The following is a 6,239-nucleotide window of genomic DNA, read 5'->3' as shown; positions in this document are numbered from 1 at the left end:
TGAACAGTGATAAAATCATTGGTTTCCTAGTTATTAATCACATGTGATTAATGCAATCACATGTGATCGAAGCAATAACTATAAGTGTTTAACTTGTATCCCCCCCCATAAAGTATTTAAAACATTTAAAAGCATTTCAAAGGTTGAATAAAGGGGTATGAACTCACTTGGCAGTTTGAAGATAGCGAGATCGAAAACCGGGCAGAGTTTTGTCTCGGGAAACGGATTTTTCTCGGGATTCTCGGGAATCTCGGGAGTAAAATCGACCTTCGGGACTTGCACAAAATGACCAGGGCTTCGGGGTAGTGCGAGCACGGAAAACGAGGCAAAACGCAAGAAAAAGGAGAGTGAATGAGCCATTTTTCCGGAATCCCTCGCATCCCTTTTATAGGGGGCTGAGAGGCATGCGTACGCGGGGCGTACTCCCGTACGCGGCGCATACGGGACGTCACTGCTGATCGCATCCTCGGCTGCAACGCTTCGGACGGGACGGGGAGGGGGTAGCTCGCATAGGGGCGACGTGGACGATCCGAGGCCGTGGCCGCGAGTACGCGGGGCGTACGGGGGTACGCGGCGCGTACATCGGCCCTAGGTGCTGACTCCTCTTCGGATATTACCAAGATTTTAATAAAAAATATATATAAATTAATTATCAACTTCAAAAATTCATATCTCCTTCATACGAACTCCGTTTTCGACGTTCTTTATATCCCCATGAAGGTGAGACTACGATCTACAACTTTCGTTTAGATTCCGTTGGCAAATTCCGAAATTATTTTTATTATTTATTTAATAAATGACGTGATTAAGGAATTTTTTCTTAAAAATTCATAACTTATTTATCTGTCGTCGGTTTTTGCCAGACTTTCTACCGCTGAAATACCATTGACGAGACCTTCAATTCTCGTTTAGGTCATTTCGGTCAACAGTCGCTCGATCTCCGATTCGAGTTTTTAGCTGTCTACTGTTATATCTGTAACTTAGAAAAATCACAACTTCCTCATACGAAGTCAGATTTGGACATTCTTTTTATTTACGTTTACGGTTTGATGATATCTAAAAATTTCATTTAGATATCTAAGGCCAAAAACTATTGTATTGAAACTTCGCGTTTTACTTCTATTAGTGTTGCCGGTTTTTGCCGAGAATCTTCGGTTGGTCATAACTTCTTCGTTATAACTCAGATTTTAGTGTTCTTTATATGCTTGGAAACCTTGATACGATTCCTACTACTTTATTTAAACTAAATAAGATTTTAGGAATGTTATATTTTGACCTAACTTTGATTGGTTTTACATTACATTGTCTCGAAATATCGGGTTGTCACATCATCCCCCCGTTAGAAGGAATTTCGTCCCAAAATTAGAATTTAAGCAAGGAAGCATACGAATGATCGAGTCGTGAGGAGGAAACTTCCTGATCGATTGGTTCTAGTGCATCTAAGTGATAACGGGTCCTCGGTTGGCGTTCCAACGAACCTTCACTAACTGGCGATGGCGTTTCCTCGTCCGCTTGACCTCTCGGTCGAGGGTCACTACGGTTCTAATACGAAGGCGAGGATCTCGACGAGTGGACTTGCAAGGGTCCTAATGGAAAGGTATGGTTTCATGATCGAGATGTGAAGTGTAGAAAGTATGTTACTGAGTTCGCGGAGTAGGTCTAGTTTATCTGAGGCACAGGACCGATTTTGATAAGAATCTCGGAGGTCCTGTCTAACTTGGATTTAGCTTTCCACGCTTTATGAAGCGTATTAAGCCATTCCCAGAGTGAGTTATCCTAAAGAACTTGGTCACTCACTTGGAATCTCAAAGGTTCCTTTTCTTGCGTAACTTCCCAGTCAAAGGCCACCCCTTGTTGGGTCAAAGTTGTACGAGTTTCTGTAGCTTGCGAGGAGTTCTGAATGAACTAAGGCAGTAGGTCGGTAAGGCCTAGAATCTGGCGAAAAACTGTCGGCGTCTCTGGTGTCGATAAATGCTCAACGGTTTTGACTAATTGAAAGAGTATTCATAATTTCTCTCATTACTAACAGTGTGTCCTAGAAATTTGACTCTTCAATTTCAAAACTCGTGCCTAGAGAACTTTGCTAAAAGTTCCTCTGTAGGAATGTTACCATGGGCTTTCTTCTTACTACGAGGGTAGCTAAGTAAGTCATTACATGGAGAAATGATGACTGATTCCAATAAGAAAGACGTAACTCTATTTATTTAGCTCATGAAAACTATGGGCATATTGGTCCTATCCGAAAGGTATCACTACGAACTCGAAGTGTCTGCATCGAGTTCAGGAGATAGTCTTACGGACATCCTCCCTTAACACTCGAACTAGTGATATTCGGATTCCAGATCCATTCCTGGAAGTAGTTTCTTTCCTTGCGTTTGCTCAACCATTTTCTCTATGCGAGGCAGAGATAACGATTTCTATGAAAACCTTGACGGAGTCCTCGATATCCGAGGCACATACGTTGCAATCCGTCGATCTCCGCGAGAATATGACCGGGGTCCTCTAGGGTGAGAAGCCTAGTCTACTAATTCTCTTTCTGTGTAGTTCGTCAAGTGGTTTGTATTGTTCTGGTATCTCCGAGGGTTCTTAAACTATAGGGCGACCTGTTTTCGGGAGTTGTACTGGGTTCTAAGTTTGTTCACATGACGATGTGATTACTAGTATACTTAGGCAGTTCTCCGTCCTGAAGTCCATTTTAGAATTTATACAGGGCTTCATGATCACAATCTCGTGTGTATGAGGCGTATATAATTAAGATTGAAAAGGTAGTTGAATAACTGATTCTTCCTTACCCTCACATCCCATCCGGGAAAAGAAGTTAAATTGGAATCATCAATTCTAAACCTGTAGAACCTTGATTATATATCACCCTTATGCATACATTTCTTAGTGATAGATCAATCGTATAAATCCTTGGATTGAACTTGACGTACTGCACGAGTGGTACTTCGGGGATTTCTTCGGAAAGGAAATAACTAAGTGGCACTCCTGTCATGAGTACTATGGTGTTCTGATATGACGAATTCGCTGGAAAAACGATCTAGAGGAAAGAGATGTACGTATGAAGTTGTTTTGGCGTCGATCAAATTGAATTTGATTGTATGATAATGTCGGAATCATACAGAAACTTTAAAGACATTAGAATTAAACATAGACGATTACAGACAAAACACAACTGTGCAACCATGAACAGAGTTACAGTACTTTAGACTTACCACAAGACTATTGTTGTGAATAAGGTATACTACAAAAGACAAGTATACGCAGCACGAGAATTTCTATACAGACAGGATCTCGCAAAAGGTAAGACTCTAGTTGCACTAGTTCTAGATAGTTTATAAGTCTGTTACAACGAAACGCCCAAATTACATTTAACGTGGTTCCGGAGTATGCTCTCCTGCAGCTGTGATCCTGAGAATTTTCCCATCTGCGCCAGAGTTCTTTGTTATCGGGCAATCTTTCTTGAAGTGCCCTACCTCACCGCATTGGTGGCATGACTGGCTAGTACTAGCCTTGGAGATGGGATTGCGGTGTTTAGCCAATGTTATGTGGACACGAGTGCCTTCCTCGTTACTCCATTTTGAAAACTGCTTCTTAAGTCGTTCGGTGCTATAACAAATCTTGTGTGCAGGTTCAGTCCCGATGAAAGGGACTTGAGGGATAGGTCGCATCGGTGCTCCACAGTTACGAGCATGGTGCCCTATGTTTAGGCAATTGCAACACTGCATCTCATGGCAAGCCCCATGATGATGGAAACTACACTTATCACACTTCAGGAGTTTTCCCTCGTATGGCCTGCTCGGTACTGGGATGGCAGGGGTTTCCACTTGCTGCTGTTGTATAGCCAGCTTTTGGGATCTCTTGCGTTCCTTCCGGGCTTGACGCTTTCGTTTCTTGTTTTCTGTTTTTCGGCTTTGCGAGCCTGTGACTGTTACTGTTTGACGACCGCCTGGATGGATACCACGATTGGAAACTTCGTTCCCATCAGTTGCATTAACTGTGCTGTTAGCGCTATGGTGCGCAAGGACCGCGGTTACGGCAGCCACCACGGCAGTTGTAACTGTTGTTTGAAAGGTAGCTGCGTCCATAGGAAAAGTAGAGGTCTCGTTGCTTGGCTGGTTGTTTCCGGATGACGACATGATTCTGTTAACACGAAAGAATAAAGATTTTGTGAGCTATTCTGGTTGACCCTTGATGTACTTAGATTGTTCGTAAAAAGAGTAAGAGTATGATCTCGAAAGTTTGACCTACATCCCTATGATGTAGTCCTAGTAAAGAATGAGAGTATGTTTGCGAAGGTTTGACCTACATCCCTATGATGCAGTCCTAGTACGGAACGGGAGTATGTTCGCAGAATGGTCGCAATACGTTTCTCGTTCGAGCTCAGGTATCATGGGTTGGTGAATAACAAGATCCGACTACGGAAAGAGACTTGGAAGTGTCTCCGGAGATAAATCGCTATAGTCCAATGACTTGACTAAAGCATATTTCATATAGACTCCAATGACAGTATCATAAGAGTACTTGAATGAAGAATGACACAAAAGTTAGTCGGCTGTCAATACCTTGGATATTTACGACGTAAAGGTTCAGGAAAATGACCTTGTAAAGGTCTTACATCATATCCACAGGAGGTAGTTCCTGACAGCATAAAGACCTAACTAAAGTACTTACGGTACAAGATAATTTCATAGAAAATGCCACATCAGGCATAGACAGAAAAATACGATTCCTCTTTATAAAGAAATAAAGTAAAGCGTCTACTACTGGTGACGGTCCTCCCTCTGGTGAACGCTTAGTTCAGCCAATTGACGTTCCAAGTTGCGTAGGTGTCTTTCGCACACCATCTGGCGCACTTGGAGCCCTATGACTTCGGCTCGTGATTCAGTCAGTGCTTGCAGTAGGGTTTCATGGTTTCTCTCTGATCTCTTGTGAGCATATTCTAGATGAATGGTGTGGAGGGTATGCATTCTAGCATAGGCGACTATTTCTGAAATCTGATGTAGGGCTGTCCTGCCTTGAATCTCATCTCGGGTCTCTCTACGGGCCAAGATTGGCAAGACTATATCTGCTAAGCCCTCATTGCTCAAGTCATAAAAGCTTCGGTCGCCATCAAATAGCATAGACTGATCTTGTCCTTGGCTCCCTATTTCCAAGCATTCCACTCACTCAGGGTCGGGTCATGAAAAACCGGACGAGGGTTAAGAGTTGGAACGGGAGTTGCTCGGGGTAGGTTCTCAACTTCTGGTTCGGAGTTAGCATCGTACGAAAAGTCTTCATCATGGTGATCATTCAAGGGGATAGGATGATCATTCACTGGTTCTTCTTCAAGCCAACCATCTATGATTTCTAAGCGAGAATTTAGGGTAAGAGGAATATTATTTGACGAACTATCTAGATAATTATTTAGAAAACCTTCATTAGTTACATCGCTATTTGTGAAGTGCATACCAGCTATGTGTAATTCTAAACAGGATAGACCTTCGAATAAGTGACCTTAATTCCAAATTCACACAGAATAGGGGCAAGGCAACATTATCACAGATTCTAAGTCTATAACATCCTAATTACATATAGCCTCAGTGTATCCACTTAGCAATTATCAACTTAATAATGAAGATCCCGTTTTAGTTCTCAAGTATAAAGTACTTATAGTAACACCAAATACTCCTATAGTATTTTAATTTTAACATTATGTTCTATTGTTCTCATTGTGGTAGGGTTGGTAATATTTTAGCATTGTTGCAACCACACAGTTAAACTTAGGCACATGCTAGTCAACCCTCGGATAATATAGGTGATCAGGCTATATCTTCCCAGTTTTGACCATATGTCTCTAAGCTCACTTATGTTGCCCAACAATCGTAATTCTTTTGTACTGTCCTAGTGACACTGATTTTAGTATGAATGCAGGCACGTATACTTACTTAAATATTTTATTATTTAAAGTATAAACTCTAAATCAAAGTATTTTTAATCCCATTGTATTTATAGTTAGTATATCTTTTATGGGTTGATATACTCAATTCACTATAAACAATGCTCTGATACCAATCTGTCACACCCCAAAACCGAGAACGGCGGAAACGTTCTGGGGCGGAGGACGTCATGTATAATATCAACAACAATGTAAAGTAGTAAACAAGCAACAACATTATCCATTGCATTAATAAAATAATTATTATACAATTGTATTCTGTCAAATTTTGATAAACACTAAAGCATAAATCAAAATGAAA

Source organism: Lactuca saligna, chromosome 5, assembly GCF_052625555.1.
Source record: "Lactuca saligna cultivar CGN05327 chromosome 5, ASM5262555v1, whole genome shotgun sequence".
NCBI classification, from domain to species: domain Eukaryota; kingdom Viridiplantae; phylum Streptophyta; class Magnoliopsida; order Asterales; family Asteraceae; genus Lactuca; species Lactuca saligna.
Note: the sequence above shows the minus strand (reverse complement) of the source record.